The sequence below is a fragment of the Vulpes vulpes genome, unplaced genomic scaffold (assembly GCF_048418805.1).
Source record: "Vulpes vulpes isolate BD-2025 unplaced genomic scaffold, VulVul3 Bu000000627, whole genome shotgun sequence".
Lineage (NCBI taxonomy): Eukaryota > Metazoa > Chordata > Mammalia > Carnivora > Canidae > Vulpes > Vulpes vulpes.
The window spans coordinates 2,253,431-2,275,677 of NW_027325667.1; positions in this window are offsets into that span (position 1 = coordinate 2,253,431).

The window sequence follows — 22,247 nt, forward strand, 5'->3', positions numbered from 1 at the left end:
AACATTTTTGTTATTTTGAGGTACTATTTAATAATGTTTCCTTGTCCTATCATATTTCATATGTTTCTCTTCACTATCTTTAGCATATTTGGTTCAGTTGTTCTGAATACTATACATGTTTCCCCTATTTATTCCCTCCAGAATATTCTACTTGTCAATTTCCTACTCTGTGCAAACCCTGTACAGGGCACTGACTATTATATCCCTGGAGCTCCTGCTTCCTATATCCTGCCTGTATATCTTATGAGTAATTAATTATGATATATTTTCCCAGAGAGTTTGTAAAGGTCTTTAAACTCTTTTTCAAAACTGTGCTCCAGGCAACTTCTGTCAAAGTAGACCTAATGATTTATGTACAAGGCAGTATGACATGTCATTTTTGTTTCATCTGAGAAAATTGAATCAACCTAAGAGATCAAAACAATAGGAAAGTTCAATAAAATTATAATACTAAATAACTCACAATGTATCCATTTATATAGCCACTAGAAAAAGTTTTAATATAATAGTGATATGAAAAAATGCTCCTGATGTAATATTAAGTGTCCAAAGAAGTATAAAATATTTATATATAAATGAAAAGAAAAATTTTGTACAGATAATTATATATTCACATAAAAATCTTAGAACAAACTCTTCCCAAATATTTGCAACAACCACTAGCTGTAATATTATTTTCAAATAAAATTTTTATCTTCATTCCTTACTGAGCTTTTAACTTTTTCACAATATGCATGAATTACTTTTTAGTGGAAAATCCACTGAAATTTTTTAAATGCATATTTTAAAGAATATTTTAATATCATATATATTTAATATTTTACATATTAAAAAGAAAAATGATTTCATGTATGAATATTTAGCAAATTCTTTTTTAACATTAAAAATTTTTATTTATTTATTTATTTTTAATTTTTATGTATTTATGATAGTCACAGAGAGAGAGAGAGAGAAGCAGAGACAGAGGGAGAAGAGGGAGAAGAGGGACAGAGGGACAGAGGGACAGAGGGAGAAGCAGGCTCCATGCACCGGGAGCCCGACGTGGGATTCGATCCCGGGTCCCCAGGATGGCGCCCTGGGCCAAAGGCAGGTGCTAAAACTGCTGCGCCTCCCAGGGATCCCACAGTTTTATTTTTATTTTTTATTTTTTTAATTTTAGCATAAATTCTAATGCTAAATATAAAAGAGGCATTAGAAATGCACTCTACTGTCACAGTAAAAAAAATCCACATATTAAACGCTTACCTTCTAATTTAACATATAAAAACTAAGTCCATTTTTATTTTTCCCATCATAGCCTCCAGTCCCTAAAACACCCAACTCCTAATAGCTTCAGAGGGATCAGAGCAGACAGCATTAATTAATTCTTGGAATAGAGTTTGGGGTGATTAAAAAGGCAGGTAAATATAAAGGTGACTTGAGAAGGGTTACAAAGTCAAATTTTAAGGGAAAATAAAGCTTTAGGAAAAAATTCAAAATAACTTACGGTCAAGAACAGAATACACATAAAGGAGCATGGTGGGTAGGGGGAGGGAGTGAGGGAGATGATCCATCCACACTTCTCAGATTATTCACTCATGACTAGAACTCCTAGCACTAATTTCAATGTTTTCCACAAGTAGTTTAGGACCTTTGTTGCTCCTCTATCTCTAGCTTCAACCATCATTTTTGTGGTGAAAAAGATCCAGAATCCACAAGAAACAGACCAGCTTCAAATCCAGCAGGTTCCATCATTCTGCCACCACCTGACCAGTCCCCTTCCTTCCTACATGGAGTTCCCCAGTTCTATTCACACTACTTGGTGTCTTTCTTTGCCTTGTTGCAAATCTAAACACACAGTTTGGTCCATCTATCTGCACCCTGTCTGTATCTGGGATAGCCATAAGGCTGCTGACTCCGAGGTCTGTCCTTCCTTGTTCCAAACCTTCTACCAGGAGCCAGTTCTACAGAATCCTAGCTTGTACCCTCATATCTCAGTCCACCTCTTGAAAACAGGGCCATCACAATTCCCACCATAGTTCATGTTCCAACATGAAAACGAGAAAAATATGCTTTTTTTTTTCATTTTCCAGCTACATCTAACTTGAAACAAGAAATACAATAAAAAATTATCAATCAAGGGATCCCTGGGTGGCGCAGCAGTTTGGCGCCTGCCTTTGGCCCAGGGCGCGATCCTGGAGACCCGGGATCGAATCCCACATCGGGCTCCCGGTGCATGGAGCCTGCTTCTCCCTCTGCCTGTGTCTCTGCCTCTCTCTCTCTCTGTGACTATCATAAATAAATAAAAAAAAAATTAAAAAAAATTAAAAAAATTATCAATCAAGCAGTTATTTTAATTTTAATATACGGAAAGAGCTCAACTTGTGGTGCTATGGCATATATAATTCTTTTTTCTCTGACTAAATGAATATAAAGTTCACTAGTCTTTGCAGATAATCCTTTCCTATCTTCTCGACATTTCCTAAAGGTGTTTTAATTTCCTCTTTTTCATGGCTGATAATTTTGTCATTACTTTCATGAAATGCTTTTCCAAGATACAGTTTGGAAAGTGATTAATAGTTATAGGTCATTTTCCACATTGCATTATCAGAAGCTATTATTGCATATTACAGTAACACTAATAATGCTGAAAGACTTGACAATGACATGTGACACTGGAAGAAGACCAGTTAAAGGAGTATTTTATAATGTGCTCCTTCCCAATCATATTCATTTTACACAGAGCTAGTGGAATCTATCAATTACAAATGTAGAAGCTAAATAAAAATAAAGGTATGCAATCCTCACCATGAGTTGATGTAAAATATCATGAATTCTTTAGATTTTATATAAGATGAAGTTTTCAAAATGCTTTCTTTCTTAGTGCCTTCATATGACATAACATGTAAAGTACTCTGTGCACTAGTTTTTGTCCATAGCGGGAGCTCAGATATCTTTTTACTCTTATTTTCCTCTATTAAGTATAATAACAATAGTGGTTGAAAACAAGAAAACTTCTATTTTACTACCCAGAAATCATTGATAGTTTAAATAATGTACTAAAAATTTCCTCCGAAATCAAGAACAAGACTATAATTCTTGTGAAATATAAAGAACAAGAGATGTTATTGGAGCAACAGAGTGTCTAGGGTTATAAATACTGTTAACCTGAAGAATGCTTTTATCAATATATAGCACCTGGAGCTTTTAAGTAAAATGACTAGAGGGTTTTCATGAAATTTCATCTACAGTTTTTAAAATCTTTCATATCTTTTATATAAGTTTTTTAACTTCATTGCTAAATAGTTGAAGGCAAACTTCAAATCTGTGTATCTAACCCAGAGGAAGCACAGTTCTATGCACATAGCTGGTATTTGATAAACACTACTGAAAATACAATGAAGTAAAACATTTGCAATGCTGTTATATACATAGAAACTTCTATTTAACCTATTCATTATTAAAATACTTTTCTGGTAGAATTATTAACCCCCAAAACCATATGCTACTGCTTGAGGGCTTACACTTGTGGAATTGCATTCCCTTCTGCTGTGACACACACACACACACACACACACACACACACACACACACATATATATATATATATATATATATATATATATATATATATATAAATCAGTCCTGGTGACACTATTTTTCCTTCTATTTGGACCATGATAAGCTTCAGAGTAGTGACTTTGGGAGCAGGGTAACTTAGAGTGAAGAGACATTTATGTGGAGAAGTTACTTTGCATGTATGACACAGAGACACATTAATCTAAGTCATAATAATTTATAAATACCAGTGAACAATATGAGCCATAAAGGTTTTTAAAAATAACCCATAATTTTTCTAGCCAATATTAGATTGTTTAAGATGCCAACTTTGGAAATGTGTGATGATCAAATGGTCAACTGAAGGGAAAGAAATCTTATTGTGAAATAAATATATATTTTAGGAAAGTCATGGTTTTCTTAAGAGCAAAGTAGCACCTTGTTGACTTAAGACAAAATACAAAGACAAAGGTTATATTATGTGAGAGAATGTAAATTCTTGTCTAATAGTATAGACCAACACTGTTACAGTTAAAACAGTGAAAACACACAGGTGAAGATGGGGATGACTACACCCATATAACCACAAGCCACCATCAGCAGGTTTCTCACGAGATGTAGCAATATCAGTCCTCTCTCTACTGAGGGTGACTGGAGTACTGTCACTGTTCCTCACCACTGTTCTGGAATCATCATCACTCACCACCACCTTTCACAGAGTCAACGAGGGTTCTCTCTCTTTCCTCGTTGTTCACCAACATGAACAATAATTACTTTTAAATTCTGGATTTAAGCACACAACTCTCAAGATACCACTATCTATACAGACGACTCCCTGCAAATATATTGTCCATACCAAGTTTTCTTTTACCTGCTTCCATTCCATGTCCATTCCAGGATCCATCATTATGACCACTGTCTTGCGTCCCTTACCTCCAATGCCTCCTTCCTTCACCTCTGCTCAGCCCAGCTCACCACTGGTCCTCCTAGGTCCAGCTCAAACAAGCGGACTGTGCCCATCTAATGAGAGGGAAAGACCTACCACAGTTTCCAACACCAAGCCACTGGAGGACCTGAAACCATATATCTCGATTCTTTCCCATCCTCAGGGTTGAACTCTGTTCCAAAAGCCATTCTCTCTACTGGTAGATGGACCCCATGCACTCTCATCTACCCAGTGATTTTTTCCTCTGAGATTATTCCCTTTCTCTCAATCATCATAAATTTCTCTATGAGTCAATGCCATCATCATAGGGATACCTTCCATTCTTAAAATAAAATCCCTTCACTGTTTCCATTCCTTTAAGCCACCACACTTTATGGGCTGCCATTTGTAATGAATAGTTTTCAATTACCCTTCTTAGTTATTTATCCAAATCACATGACCAGAGTCATCACATGCCCAACCTCTATCCTCCACTCCTCTTCTGGTAAAGGACACTCACTTACAGGAGAGGAAATAGGAATTAGGTTCCTCTTTCTTAATGCCCCATAGTGAAACCTGGTTACTTGGAATGAAACAGGTATGTCTGAGATACAGAAAATTACCTATAGAGTAATAACATAAATCCTGGTCCTATTTCTGTTGATATAAAAGTGTAAAATTCACCAGTTAAAAAGCAATCAGGATGGGAAATTTGAACAAAGAAAAAAAGTCAATGAACACCTTTTCATTGAGCAATCCATGCCTGCTGGGTTGAAGGATTCTAAGACTTGTTTACAAAATCTCAACATGCCATACATGTCATGCGGACATGCTGACTTAGGGCTTGTCATGACTTAAGTTCATTCTCTGGTTATAAACCAGAATTTATTTCTGTGCAATGTTAACTGCCTGCCTAAAAACTTATGTTCTCAATTTCAATAACACTTTTTTTCCAATAAACTGTCAAATTGAGTTTTCTTTATGCATGTACTTTATTACCCTTTATTGTACTTTGCATATACAAAGTGCTCAATACATTTAATGAATGAGTAAATAAATTATGCAACCAATTGTTTGCTAGGTAGCTTAGAATATATGCCTCCTATGATAAAGAATGACTTCTCGGGGATCCCTGGGTGGCTCAGTGGTTTGGCATCTGCCTTCGGCCCAGGGAGTGATCCTGGAGACCTGGGCTCCCTGTGTGGAGCCTGTATCTCTGCCTCTCTCTCTCCCTCTCTCTATCTCTCTCTATCTCATGAATAAATAAATAAATAAATAAATAAATAAATAAATAAATAAATAAAATAAAATCTTAAAAAAAAAAAAAAGAATGACTTCTTTCCCACAGAGCTGATGTTCAAGGAGACAAGCCTAAATTAGCACATAAGAGTGATGCTATAAAATTTCTTCCTTGAGGTCCTCTAACTTAATAAAAAGAATTTTTAGTAAAAAAGCTATTTTATATTAGCACCTAAAAAGGATCAGGAAAGCAATATTCAAGTGAAAAATTTACAAATATGTTATGTACGTAACTATTAAAAATCATAAAGGATATGAACTTTTAAAGTCGCTTTTCCTTCATCTCAGCTAATTTTTTCCCAATATATTTAACTTAGCTTTAGCTCCACAGATAACAGTCTAGACCACAAAACCTTAATAGTTTAGGACAAAAATAAAAAATTGTTTGCTTACAGTAGGCTACCCCAAGGAAGTCCAGGGACCTTGCTGCTTGTGGATTTTGCCTTCACATGGGCAGCTGCTGCCTATAGGAGCTGATGCCTGAGCCTCTGATGCAGGTGCTTCAAGCTGTTCTACTCAGCTTCCAGGACAGACTTTCATGCCTGCTCACGTTAGTTACTGGTCACAAAGAATCTCATCTTTGCATCCAAAAATGGACAATGGACTTGTTTTGACTATTAGAAAAAAACTCTTCACAGTAAGTCTTTTTTATGAAATTCTCATCAAGGATTTGGAGAGGCCATTTTATTTCCATAATATATTTTTGCTGTCGGCAGCTTATCCACTCTCTCAACTACAGACATCACTATCTCAGCTCAAATGGCATTTCCTATTATCCAAATCCAACGAATATCTATTCCAGTCTCCCAGTTCTTTCTCCCAATTTGGATTGTCTTCCCTATCCTCTATATCTTCTGCCTATTCCTACTTCCAACTAATTGTAAACATATATAGTAACCAATGTTTATAGTTTGATTTATTTCCTCCTACACTTTTCCAGATGTTCATAAATATTGTAAACAACACAAAATATTCATTATTATTTTATAAAAACAGGATAATATAATGCTAAAACATTTCATTTCTAAAATCCTCATGGAGTTTTTCAAAGGTGTAATATATAACTCCAACTCATTTTAATTAATAACTACATAAGAAGGATATAGCTTTTGTATAAAATATTTTACATAGAAGATAGGTCTTTTTTAAATTCTTCATCAATCAGTACTGCTCCACTTTTTTACTATCCCAGATAATTTTGCAATAAACACCAATATACATAAAATCTTATGTTCTAGATCACCCATTTCTATACTACATATGTCTAAGTATGACTAATCAAAGGCTATTGAACACTGTAAATGCCACTTCATAGCAACATATCATTTTAAACAAAGATTACAGGATTGCACATTCCCATATGAAGTGACAAAAATGTGAATTTCCTCAAACTTTAACCCTTAGCTAGATTACAGAATATACTATTTTTTAATGTGTGTCTATTTGGTAGATTAAAGAAATTAATATTTTCATCTTGATTTTTATATCCCTGATTAGTAGAGTAGAAAGCATTTCCATATAGTCATTAACTTTTTGCATTTTTCTTCTATGAACTGCTGTTCATGTTTTTTGCCTAGTTTTCTATTCTGTTATTTTATTTTTTTATCTCATCAACATTAGGAAGCATTAATATATTAATTATATCAATACTTTGTCATATTTTTGGCACACATTTTCTCTTATCCAATTTTTTCTACTATTTTGGATTGAATATGTCCTTGAGATTCTGAGCCCTCAGTTACATCCTTTAAAAAATTTTTTTACCTTTTTTTTAAAAGATTTTATTTATTTATTCATGAAAGACACACACACACACACAGAGAGAGGCAGAAACACAGGCAGAGGGAGAAGCAGGCTCCATGCAGGAAGCCCGACGCGGGACACAATCCCAGGGTCTCCAGGATCACGCCCTGGGCTGAAGGCAGGGGCTAAACAGCTGGGCCACCAGGGCTACCCCCTTCAGTTACATCCTATAGAGAGAACATTCTTTCCAATTTGAACCAACTGCGCATGACAGTGATGATGAAAATGTTTAGTAAGATAAAAATCTATTAAAATTTCCTTGTAACTCTCATACATTTATGATTTTCATATGATCTTTAAAATAGTTTGATTCAGTTTGCCAAAGAAACAATCAGTGACAAGATATTACTACAATAGCCTTAAGTTTATATCTTAATTTGAGGAAAAGTAATATTATGATGATAACTAGGCTTTTCTACACAGGATATACCCTGTCATTTATTCTTAATTACTTTATGTCTTTTAACAAAATGTTATAGTTTTCATCAGACAGGTCTTGTCATTTCCTTGTTAAATTTATTCCTTCTACTTTGTATTTTGTCAATACTCTAAAGTTAGTGGTTCAGCAAGACTTCTAGATATATGAATAAGATACCATGACATAAACCAACTTTAACAAAGCAGTATCCTGAGTGTGGGAACTGATATGAACCTTTGCTCCCTTCTTCTATTACTCCTTAAAAATAATCAGCAATCTCATGAGAGGGCTTTGGAAGCAAACTAATCCAGTAATACAGCCTGTGCTTCAACCCAATTCCTTGCTTACTGACCATTTTCAAAGCCCAGATGATCCAATTAATCTATTCAACTTTCCTTTGTGTAACTACTTAGCAGCACACTTCCCTCCCTGGTGACGCACGTCTGACTGACAGCATCACGGATCCCTTACGTCAGTGGACCTTCTCTCAGCTACTCTACTGAGAGCTTCGCCACTACTGTTGCTCACTCAGCACTCCTTGAATCATACCCAAACACAGGACGCTTTCAGTATTTAAAAAAATTATAATTTATATCCTGCCACATGCTAAAAGAAGTGAAAAAAATCTTGATTTTCCAGCTTTCTTTGATTATTTACCACCTTTTATTTATAAGAAAAATGACTTTGAAGGAGTAATTTTTTTTTAAACTAAGACTTCAGATTTTATTAGCCATTTATAAAGCAAAGTAATGCTGGAGGAAGAATCATGAAGACTTTAATTCATTTTACAGGGAAAATTCTAAGATACTTTCTTCCTGATCCAGCCCAGAAACACCAGAGAGACCAATTTGCCTTGACCCAACACAGGATTCATCTGCTGTCATTATACTAATTTTTTATACTTACGGATATATTTTGATTGTTGGTTAGACTTTATATATATATATTTTGACTTTATATTTTCTAAAAGCCAATTATTTGGCCTCAGGCACATAACAGTTTTACGCTGTATTGGTCCATCACCAAATCTACCAAGACTTCACCAACAGGGAATTTTGCCTATAAAGTGTTTCCCCCTACCAAGGAATATTTTTTTCAAGGAAAATGGCCTAAATCATGAATAAAAACATAAATTCAAAAGCAACTATAATCATGTCAAAATATTTTTATGATAAGTGAAAATCATGATTTTCTTCCAACATAAAAGTCCTCGTTGTTCATCTGAAGGAACAGTTTCTAATATGTTCCCCTAAGTATGTCACAAAAGTGGGATGTCTCTACTTGTTCTTTGACCGAGGCGAGGATAGCAGAAGTGGTTTCTGTCTCGGAGCCATCTCCGTTGGAGGTGGTCAGGCCAGGGCTCAAGGAGCTGGTCTTCTCTGAGGCGGAAGAAGGCTGGTCTGGAACAGGCATAGCTCCTGCAATGCAAAAGGACATGCTTAATATAATGGGAGGTTGCCACTGCATACAGACACAACTATCAGGCAACTAAACAGCACTCTTTGGAGAAATGAAAACTATAAACTACAAAGAGAGCACATGACTACAAAGAAAGCATCATCATCAAACAGGAAATAATACAGGTAAATGGAATGATTTCTCCTATATCACCCCAAACAAATTCCAGGACACACTCACAACTTGGTGTTTTTGTATTTGAGGTAAGTGGAAGAAGAGATACTAAGAAGCAAAAGGCAAGAAAGGTAACAAGAAAGAATAAAGAGATGAAATACTGAGTCTAACAACAACAACAACAAAAAAAACAGTTGAACTACCATTTTATTTGAACCCAATTCATAAATGGATGTACATGGACAGCTTAGAAACAGCATCCCAGTTGTTTCTTTCTTACTACCTTTCCCAAACAAGTAAGACCAAAGTATTTGTTCCATACATTACCTAGCAATGCTTATCAGCAGAGGAAATAATTAACTAGGACAATTTTTACCAGGGCCCTACAAAATCAATATTCAAATAAAAGCCTAGGAGTAAATAAAGGTTGTTTTCTTGCCTAAAGCTATTCTATTGCATGTCCCTCCAAGAACTAGTATTATGTGAATGTTAAAATGTATTTCCTATTATAGCGTAACTAGGCAGACTGGGTTTTACAGTAGGAAACATAAATTCCATAGGAACCTTAGCATTGTGAATAGTTAATAATTTAGGGCTATGGTCACTGAAAAGTGTTCTGTTATAGAACTGTCCTTAAAATATATAAAAAGATTGGTCATCTAATGTTATCATTGGACATTCCAACTTAGTTTTGTTTTCATTTTGAAGTAATTTTAAAAATAATATTACCAATGAGAATTAGAATAGTATTGGAAAGATAAATCCATTACAAACAATATATAGGAGGGTTTGGGAAAATAATATTAATAAGCAGAATGTGAGCAAAGGATAAAGATCAAATTTAACCTAGTGTAGCAAAATGCAACCCTGGCTAAAAAAGCAGAAGGTATTTTAGGTGGTGGATACCAACAGGATGAAATGAAGTGATTTAAATAATTACAGTGGTGGGGTTGGGAAGACGAGAGGAGAATAGTTTTGTGTTCATCTTGCTATCATATGTAGCATCTTATCTGATCAAGCCTCATAATTATAAGGATTTGGATAAACAGATCAACAAATGTTGTGCCCAGGTGACATAGCCCAAAAACCAAACCTTTCTCATTAGGGAAGTTTGAGGGATGGGTGGAAGGGGAGAAAGCAAGAAGAAAGGAAATGGTAGTTCTTGTGTGCAAAGTCACCCCTCTCCGTGACCCTGGAGTGGAGAGGTACAGCGGAGATCACTCTATCTATGTCAGAGGCTTCCAAAGGGCCTGAAGCTGAGAAAGGAGAAGTCTTGCATGTTTTAAGATTTTATCTATTTATTCATGAGAGAGGCAGAGACGCAGACAGAGGGAGAAGCAGGTTCCATTCAGGGAGCTCAATGCAGGACTAGATCCCAGAATTCCAGGATCATGACCTCAGCCGAAGGCAGACACTCAACCCCTGAGCCACCCAGGCATCCCGTCTTGCAGGTTTTAAATCTTCACTTTTGTGTTTTCTAAATTTTATTGGGGCCATGTGAATCCCGGTTCTGGACTAGTATTATTGCCAACCTGTTTTTTGACAAAGAACTTGTCCAAGGTCCCAAAGTTATTTATATAACCAGGCCTAGAACTCAGATTTTCTCCCTTTTTATTCCTGTTTTAGAGTCCTTTAATGTGGCGGCCTATTTTCCATAACCTGTTCTGCTGGCTGTCTCATAAATACTAGTGTATATATCAATTTTTTTTTATAAAATATTACTCTTAAAAGTATGAGAGTAACCTGTCACAGTAAAATATGGGATTTAATAGGCAATGAATCAAGGCGTATCCTTGGGCACTAGACAACTTGGATCTACACACTATAAGGAATAACCAAGTCTGTTTATGTACCCCCATTTCTCCTTAGAGCAGCAATAACAGAACAAAAGAGAAAGCTTCAAGGTTTAGCTACCATACAGAGCTACTGCAACCCAAGGCAACCTCTATGCCTGAATGGAAATGACTTGGAATAATTTCCACGGCTCATAACTTTTCACATCCAGACTTAATTCAACCATTGACCATCCCCGTGTATGAATGGTTAAGACTGTCCAACCTCAACTGCCGATCCTCTTAGCTCACAGCACAAGAGGAGAAGGAGGACCATATGAAGACCAAGCCGTGGACTGCCTAATGGTAAGTGTAAAAAGTGTAAAAAAAAAAAGTGTAAAAAGTGTAAAAAGCCTTCTGACTTTGCAGTAAATGGCCAAGTACTTTAGTTTTAATTAGAACTAATCCACTAAATTAGTAATTAATCTGTACTAAATCCAGGAAATCCAGAAAATGTAAGGAGACAAGAGAAAAACAAAATAAAAAAAAAAAAAGAAAGAAAGAACAAAAAAACAAAGGAAGAGCAATCCTCAGTAATTCTGGCATCTGAGATAAGTATATTTACTTTGGTATTTTTGTATGTTTCTCTGACAGAATTTTTTTTTCTGATTTAACTCCCTCTGTATAATGAGATTTACATATAATAGAGTACTACTAATATAGCGTTTTTTAAAATTTTTGTCCAGCAACATATAATGAACTATTTCTTATGTTAGGAAAAATTATTCTACGGTTTATAAACGTAATGACGTGCTCACTTAGGCAGCACGTATACTAAAAATGCAATGAATAGTATTCATAATGTATCATAATTTACATATCTTTTTAATTTTTATGACATTTTCACACATGTGACATTTTCAGTAGATAAATTCCTACATGTGGTACTGATGGAATGAGGAGCTGGAACATGTTTCAGACTTTTGAGAGTCAAAACAAATTTTCCTGCTGCCAGGCTGGTTCAACTTATCTGCCCACCGGCAGTGCTGTGAGAACGACCCTTCCCCACAAAGTTAACAACACTGGCCTTAACTACTCTCTCCTGCTTTTACCAATGTGACATAGAAAAATTCATCCCTTTGATTTTGTTTCTCTTTGGCAATGAGAACAGTGGGACATTTTCCAACAGATTTACTGATCCTACATAACAACACTTCTTCATTCTCTTTATACAACTACTATGTAAAAAGTCTTTCTATCGCTAGCAGAATGCTTAATCTGCAAATATCTAAGCTGAAATTTAGACTTGGTAATAAGAAGTTCCATGTCCAGAAAATACAAAACAAGTCATGCTGTATTACACCCTCACATGCATGAGCAGTGTTACAGATTCAACTGTGTTCACTCATACCCCCACCCATGATCCCACCCCTGTCCCAAATCCACATGCTGAAGCCCTAATCCCCAATGTGACCGTATTTGGACATGCGGCCTTTTGGGGGGGGTAATTAAGGTTACATGCAGTTATGAGGGTGGGGTTTATAAAGGTGGGATTGTTGTCCTTACAAAAAGAGTATAAGACTGGAGCTCTTTCTCTCCATCTATGAGGACAGAGAGAGAAGCTAGAAGGTAGAAAGAGTGTTCTCACCAAACATATATCATGCCAGTACTTTGGCCTTGGACTTCTGGCCTCCAGAACTGTGAGAAAATACACTTCTGCTGTTTAAGCCCCTCTGTCAGTGGCATCTTATGGTAGTGGGGGAAGACTAATACAAGCAGGACTGGATCGGTCTAGCTTCTTTCTCTATTTCCCCCATGAGATGAGTATGGGGGAGCCTGGGAATTGATGGTAGCAGGGTGGCACCATCATGTACAGCTCCGTCAATACCTTCACCCAAGATAAACTACAAGTGTCAGAGAAAGGCATGCACTGCTTCAAATAAGCAACCTGGATAAATCAAATCTTAGGAGATGGTTGTACCCAATTTATGTGAAGTAGGTCTGCAAAAAAAAAAAATGCTTTCTTTCAAAGATGATACAATAAGAAATTCAGAAAAGTTGGCTGGATGACAATATGAGCAAAAGCAGGTAGCCCCCATATACAGAGTGTCTTTCTCAACTTTAACGAATGTCCCTTATGTAATAAGATTTCATGAAATCCGAATAAATACTCTAAACTTTTATTTCCCAAACATGAGTCACTATAAATTTACATTATATTGGTAACCTCTTAAAATCTTATGTATACTTTAAAAGGCCAAACTCTCTTGCTCTTTATTCAAGGACTGCATTCAAAGCTATATTTTATTGACTTCCATCACCCAAAAGACAGTAAAATTCTTTTTGTATATTTTATAATGGAAACTAGTTATTTTTTAATTAATTAATTTATTTATTTATTTATTCATGAGAGACATAGAGAGAGAGACAGAGACACAGGCAGAGGGAGAAGCAGGCTCCTCACAGGGAGCCCAATGTAGGACTCGATCCCGGACCCCGGGATCACGACCTGAACTGAAGGCAGATGTTCAACTGCTGAGCCACCCAGGCACCCCAAAATTTGTTCTTTCTTTAGCCACTTCTGTCTAGCAACTGATGACTTTATTGGAAGAGGATATCATGAAGACATGACAATGAGTTAACCCTTGAGTTGGACCTGGGCAATTGGAGGCTTCCTACTGCCCCTCTGTGTATGGGATGTGTGTCTGCTTGCCTTCCCCATGCCCAGAAGCTGTTCTAAGAATATATCCCTGAGGTAGAAATGTAGTGTTGAGGTTATCCACACGAGGTATGGGACTGAATCCAGTTAAGGCCTATATAATCTTTAAAGATTCTGGCCAGTGGCTGCAGAAATCTACCTGTCCTGTAGCCACCCAAGAGGAGCCTTGTAAATAAATTCACTTGCCTCTTCAACCTGCTGCCTACCAATCTAGAGTGATCGTCTTTCAGTCTCTCCCTAAACTCTGAGTATGGAGGCCAGTTTGCAGACCAACAGATTGACATCGGATATGGCCATCTTCAAAAAATTAACTGATGGGACTCTGGTGTCTCACAATTAACCAATTCAATGATCCATCTAGCATTCTTAGACCACCATTACTTGATTTCCTCCTCTCTGATTCAGTGATAGGTCCTTTGGCTGTGATGAGGTCTTTGCTTCTGTTGAACTGCCCACCCCCAATCTGTAACCCATGACCTCTTAATCTTTTCAACTGTCTACTCATTCTGTCACTCCCAGGCCCTCACGCTATGTTGTCAGAGACCTGTTTCTTCCTTCTCCCAGGTCCCACCTACTTAAAATTCCAGAATCTCCAAATCCCTTACATATTGTGGGACTCAATAAATATTTCATTAGCTAGACTTGCACTGTCTGATATGGTATCTTCTAGCAACATATGGCTATTAAAATCTCAATAACATTACAAAGCCAGTTTATTAGTTGCATTATTCACATTTCAAGTGTTCAATAGCCACATGTGGCCAGGGGCTATTGTACTAGAAAATAAAGATGTAGAAGAACGTCATCATTGCAGAAAGTTCTACGGATCTATACCCAATGGTCAATCTTTGATGTAATCTTTCTTCTGTAGTTTTAATCCTTGGCAGTAAGTCAGGAGAAGGAGTCAGATTATAAACATATTTTGAAGGGAGAACTGTCAGGATTACTGATAGGCTGCATGTGGTAGTGAGGCCAGGAGAGAAGAATCTAGATGATTCCAGGGTTTGGTTGGAGTGACTGGCCATTAGTCACAATGTTGACACTGTGGGTAAAATATATTTCGGGCAATGGAAGGTGACCTAACATGCAAACTTACAACCCAAAACACATCTATCTGTGACTCTTCTTTGCTGTTAACATCTCAGCAGCTGAAACCAGCTCAAGTCAGAAGCTACATTCTGATATGAATTGGGCAATGGAAGATTGATGACTTCTAAACACTATATATCACATTTCTCCCCCCATCCTTTTTCTTTTTCATTAGGCAGGTCCCTTTTTATCTTTTACTTTAGAGTTGCTAGAAACTTCTAGAACTTTTCTCATCTTTGTTTAGCTTTAGCCAATGGCTTCAACTTAAGACTCTCAGACATTAACTTCCTTGACTCTCACACCAAACTAACAAACCCCACATGTGTGTGGCAACATCTAAAGTTATTTCCAGGGGTGCCTGGCTTGCTCAGTGGTTGAGCATCTGCCTTTGGCTTAGGTTATGATCTAGGGTCCTGGGACTGAATCCTGCATCAGGCTCCCCGCAGGGAGCCTGCTTCTCCCTCTGGCTATGTCTCTACCTCTGTGTGTCTCTCATGAATAAATAAAATCTTTAAAAAAAGTAAAACAAAATAAAAGTAAATTATTTCCTTCCTTCATGTGTCCACTCTCTTCAAGACAGTGATGCTCCCTGTTCTTGATCCTATGTTCTACAATACAAGTATATTAGTGCAATAGAATTTTGGTTTACCTCATCATTAGGTGTAATTTTCACAATTTTCCATTATGGTTACACCCAAGGGAGTAACAAAACTGGCCATTATAATACTCCAAATATTACTATCATTTGTCACACGTACATTTATGTATCCAACTTGATATTTTAAAATTGAATATAATTGAACACACGGGATTCTTATAACCTTCCACCCCACAGGCAATATGTGTAAGATTATGATCATGTACAACTCAAGAATAAGCAGAAACATAAGCATATTACTAATATTAGGTTGCAGAGATTGTGTAGATTCATATAAATTAGTAACATGAAAGATACCTCATTTGTATAATCATTCTGGTCACTAAAACTGCAATTCTGTATTTGCAACTAAGATGTCATGAATATCAAAACCCAACACAATAGGCAGAGAAGGAGGCACAGCAGTGTCCTCTCTCAGATGCATTCCTGACACGTAAACATATATCCATCCTTGCTTCTTCTTTTTAAAGAGAAATTTAAAATTAGAGCTTATCCTAATAATATACACAGTATAATAATTAATAGCTGTCAAAACTCAATATAATTAGACCAAAAACTCAATCTCTCTTGGTCTATGTCCAATTCCCCACATCTGGCTCACTATCTACTATATACCAGCCAGTTAATAAACATTTGTTGAAGTATTAGTGTAAGATCAATAATGGTTGCTTAGTAGAGCATGTAACATAAGTAAAATGGGCTTTGCATTAGAGCATTTCTCTAAATGATATTTGAAATGACACCCTTTTAATTTCCACTCAAGAAAGCTGCTTTTCTGAAACCTTATTAGTACTAGTGTATGGCTTGGCCTCAGTCGAATGCCAAAGAAGGGATAGCCTGGGTTGCTGGCTTCTTAGGTAGAGCCATCAATCAAGCAGGATCTGAGGCCTCTGGGACTCGATGCTTGCAACTCACAACTTACAAACAGAATCTGGCAATATTTATGGAATGCACCCTGCAAGGAAGAAGTATCAAGACATATTCAGAATATGCAACTACAAGCAAAGCCAGGAGGTAGAGAAATGTCCAATTCTACCTGATAGTTTGGGGGTGAGGCATGAGATGTTAATCACAGAATCAGAGACACGAGGTCCCTTGTTGCTGTGGTGGAAGATATGATGACAGAGGGGAGAGACATGGGAGAGTCAGAGTGAGATTCACATGTGGAACACAAGGGGCTGACTGTTCAACCTGTGTGTTCAGAGAAGTGGTTCGGAACGGTGGGAGTGGAACATAGCATGGAGGCTCAGGAAATTTACTTTGTGCCGTTGCGTGAGCCATTAATCACTGAGGAGGATGGGACCAACTTAACTATCACCACAGACTTAAGGCCACCTGAGTATTATTCTTAGTGATATAAACTGTGTCTGAAAGTCAAAAGGAGCTTCTGTGGACTATAGAGCAAGAAGGAACTGCAGCACTCACGCATGGGACAGATATATAAGCAGCCAAGCTGTAGCAAAACAAGGTCAGTGAGGACAGGACGGGGTCTTCTCTTGGTGTCTCATGGTCCTGTCTCCTAAAGCATCATCTCAGGCATTTTCAATTATGACATTATGACATTAAATGTAACGTTACGTCAACAATTTATCGATCTTGTTGCCTCTCTGGCCCCAGCTACACTTATACCAAGGGCAGGTACTTAGGCCACCTGGAGGTAAGGTCAGATCCCGACATGTAAGATGTTAATGGTGGGATCTCACGGATTCTGCAACCATGACCAGGGTGCCCAAACCTGAATGGAGGGAAAAGCTGAGAGAAGACAGTGGCTTGACAGGATGACACTGGAAAGGCAGATGGTTACTGGTAGAGAGGAAAGGATCAGAATAAATCTATAAAGTGAGATGACAGGGGCAGGGAAGACAGCACTGGGGCTGGCATTCAGGGAGCATGAGAGGTGAGCCTGGAAACACTGGAGGTGTGGGTGGATTGCAGCCAGCTGCTATGCTGTTGGGACTTAGTAAGGCTTTCATTTGCAAGTGACAGAAAATCCATCCCAAATGGCTTAAAGAAAAAGGGCATCAACAGTCATATTAAAAAACATCCCAATTCCAAAAACATTAAAAGATTTTTAAAATCCCAGAAGATGTATGATCATTATAGCTCATCATGATAAATGCGCTGCTTGAGGAAGGTTCACATTGCAGAGCTAACAGTGAGGAGGAAGGGACCAATATTGTAGAATTGTTTTAAAAGACTGCAGAGAAGAAGAAATACATGTGTGGAATGATGAAATTAGAAATATTCAAATTAATGACTGTGGGTAGCATGTAATATTAAAGTAGCCAACCCATACATATCTCTACCAATCCACCTTTGTCTACTTTTACAGCGGGCATGTATCTGAATGAGATTAATGATTATGATTTTTAAAAAGCTAAAGATTCGGGGCACAACTTCAGTAAAAAACTGACCCACTTCTGAAATGAATAACCCATCCTCGTTCCCTCAAACATGACAAGGACGTCTCACCAGCCAATTTCATGGGTCTGCTAAGCTGGAGGGACATTTCTCCTTAGGCCAGAGAAATGAAGTCCAAGGTTCTATAATTATAGACCCATCACGGTAACAGTAAACTGAAGAGAAATCGAAACAGGCACAATACCTTTAACGTTGGCTCTCCCTGAAGAGAGGAAAAGTTCTAAAACATTCAATAATAAAGAGGCTCAGCGGTAGACTGACTATTCTTCTGGCTGAAACTTCAAAGAAGCATGCTTAGCACCACTCCCAATATAGAGCTGGTCACACACAGTGACTGCCCAGAACACACTGTCACTGCCAAATGCCCCAGGCACCAACGTCCCCCTTCTCATAGCCTCTAAAGATTCGCCACCATCTCCGACACTGTGTCTTTGCAAGATGCTGAGCAACAGCGTCTAAGCCAGCAAGTGAAAAATAGTGTGTCCCCTCAAACACTCTCCCTAACAATACTTTAAACAAATACACAGTTTTCCATTTCACGTTCTCCTACTTAATCACAGATTGACATGATAAAAATCTGATACCAAAAAAATCATCCCCTAAAGCCAGTTCACAACAATTTTACTATTGTGAACTACCAACGCTGATTGTCACAATCTATTAAACAGAAAGTCCCCAAATGCCAGCCACACACTGGCCGGCAACATGTTCTCACTTCATAGTACTTCAAAGTATCCATTCAAATTATGGCAATTTACCCTTCATATTGATTCCAAATACATTACATATCTGCCACTTGACAATTTTGCAAGATACTAGACCTCTACCACACATTTTTTCCCCCAGAGTAACTATCAATGGAGAGTCAGAAACAAAATCTTGCACTGTAAGAAGTATCTGCACTCCTTAGAAAACATGTTTAATCCATCAAAGCAGGGAAACTGTCCATCAGTGTTTTAAATTTGATTCCAGAACAGTTTCAACTACACCTACACAACTTCAGTTGCTACCACTGACTTAGAAATATTTTAAATAAATCTCTCTACAAATCTTAAAGGAAAAAATACATAAAACAAAAATTGAATGGAGCTATAATAATTTTTGATACTTACTAAAATATGCTGACATTTTTATGCATAAGAAATTTTGAAATTTTAAGTGATATAATTAGCTTACTATAACACATACATCAAGAAAAAGGTAAAGCTTTGCTTAGAAAGTAAATCTAAATCCTACATGTAAAGAGGTTTCACTGTACTTGTAAAGGTTACATAGCAAAGAATCTCTCATTTTTTGGAATATATATTTATTAAATACATGTTGGGAGTTCAAATATTTTGGCATGTGATCAATAAATAATTTTAAACAGATGAATAACTGGATATTATGAAAAGGTGACTATCAATCCCTAACTCTGCTTTTTTGCCAATTTCTTTTCCATGTACTAGTTTCTGTGAGTTAAGCATTTTTTGATTCCACATATAGGTGAAATATTGTATTGTATTTGACCTATTTCACTTAACACGACGCCTTCGAGGTTTATCCATGTTGTCATAAATGGCAGGATTGCCTTCTTTCTCATGGTTGAATAATATTTTACATACACACACATACTCCCCACATTTTCTCTATCCATTCATCCAAGTGTCCATTGATGGACACATAGGCTGTTTCCATATCTTAGCTACTTAGTATCCATATCTTATGCTGCAAATAATGTGGGAGTGATCTCTCTTCAAGATCCTATTTTCATCTTCTTTCAATATATACTCAGAAGTGGAATTGCTGGGTCATATGGTAGTTCTATTTTTAATATTTTGAAAATTTTCCATAATGTTTTCCATAGTGGCTGCACCAATTTACACTCCCACCAACAGTACACAGCAGTTCCCTTTTCTCCACACCTTTGCCAATACTTGTTATCTCTTGTCTTTTTGATGATGGCCATTCTAAGAGATGTGAGGTGTTGACTGCACTTCCCTGATGACTAGTGATGTTGGCACCTTTTCATGTACCTGTTGGCCATTTGTATGTCTTCCTTGAAAAAATACCTCTTCAACTCCTCCGTCCATAAAATGACATTTTAAACTATAGAGTCCATCAAACAAAAAGCTAATTCCAGCCAGAGAGAAACACAAGTCATCTTCACTCTATAACTTGTCAAGTGAGTGTTATACTTCCCTTAAAGGCAATTTTCAGCAAAGCTGTTTGAAGAGAAACTCCTCGGTTTCCAGTTATTCTATGCAATCATAACATATTTTAAGTCTCAGATATGAGTAAATAGGTCTGTTTATAATATCATATTCCTAATCTAAAAACAATATTTATCATTTTAAAGTTCATTTGTACCATCTTTCTACTTTATTTTTTAAAATAATTTCTTTCTCAATTAAATTATTCTGTTTGATAAAAAGTTTCTAACATTAAGGCTTCCCACCTCCCACTTTCTTCTTTCTCCTTTTTCTAAATATTTACAACATCTCTCACAATCAGTAGGCAACACTCTCTAATACACAAGTTGTTCCTTAATGAGAAGTAAAACATTTTAATATTTAGTTATAAAATTAGTCAATTATAAGAGTTCAAATATATAAATCAATTGAAAGAAAAATAATCATAACTCCTACAAAAAGAAAAATAAAATTTCTGCCAATCAGGTAGGAAGCTTGCACTTTTTATGTGTGGATATTTTGGTTTGTTATTATCTTTCTTGTGGGAGAGGTCCAAAAGTAAACTGGATTATCATCTACTTTTTTATGTCTCTATTTTGTTGACTAACTTTCATGATCTCTAAAAGATAAAACTTCAATTAATTAAGGATGTTACTTTTCTAAAAGGGGGAAAAAGGTTTAAAGATCTATCTAATGTAAAAACATTAGTTGGGAGCCTGAGTGGCTCAGTCGGTTAAGCATCCAACTGCTGGTTTCAGCTCAGGTCATGATCTCAGGATCCTGAGAGGGAGGCACATATTGGGCTCTGTGCTCAGTGCATGGTCTTTGAGATCCTATCTCTCCCTCTTGCTCTGCACCTCGTCCCCTGCTCACTCCCTGAATAAATAAGTAAAATATTCAAAAACAAAACAAAACCATAAAACCCTTTACAATCTATAGGGATTATTAAAAGCACAATAAAAAGACCTGAGATCGAATCTTTTTTTATACAAATGTTCAACGGTCTTAAGAAAGTAATAGTCAAAGATAAATCAACATGGTATTTAATAAAAATCCCTATTATCTAAACACTGTTTAAGAATATATATCATGTGGGATGGCTGGGTGGCTCAGTGGTTGAGCGGTCTGCCTTTGGCTCAGGGCGTAATCCTGGTGTCCCAGGATCAAGTCCCGCATCCCGCTCCCTGAAGGGAGCCTGCATCTCCCTCTGCCTGTGTCTCTGCCTCTCTCTGTGTCTCTCATGAAAAATGAATAAAATCTTTAAAAATAAAAAGAGTGAGATCTTGCCATTTATAACAACATGGATGGATCTAGAGGCCATAATGCTAAATGAAATAAATCAGTCATAGAAACACAAATGCCATATGATTTCACTCATATGTGAAATTTAAGAAACAAAACAAATGAACAAACAAAGAAAAAAGATACAACAACAACAACAAAAAACAGACTCTCAAATACAGAGAACAAACTGGTGATCGCCAGACACCAGACAGGAGGTGGTGGGGGCAGGGATCAGTGAAATAGATAAAAAGGATTAAGAGGTACAAACTTCCGGTTACAAAATAAATAAATCACAGAGATGAAAAGTACAGCATAGAGAATACAGTCCAGAAGATTGTAATAACCATGTTTGGTAACAGATATGACTATTCTTATGGTGGTAAGAGCCCTGACTAATGTACAGAATAACATTCTGGAAGCTTTTTTAAGTGGCTCCATTTATAACCCTACCTGACTGGCTCCCATGCACCTATGGTCACTTGTCCACTCCCAGGCCCACCTTATGACTGGGGTCCTCCTGCCCTCATCAGAGGATAGCCATGTTATCTCCAAACCCATTATTCCAGATTGACTTGTAAT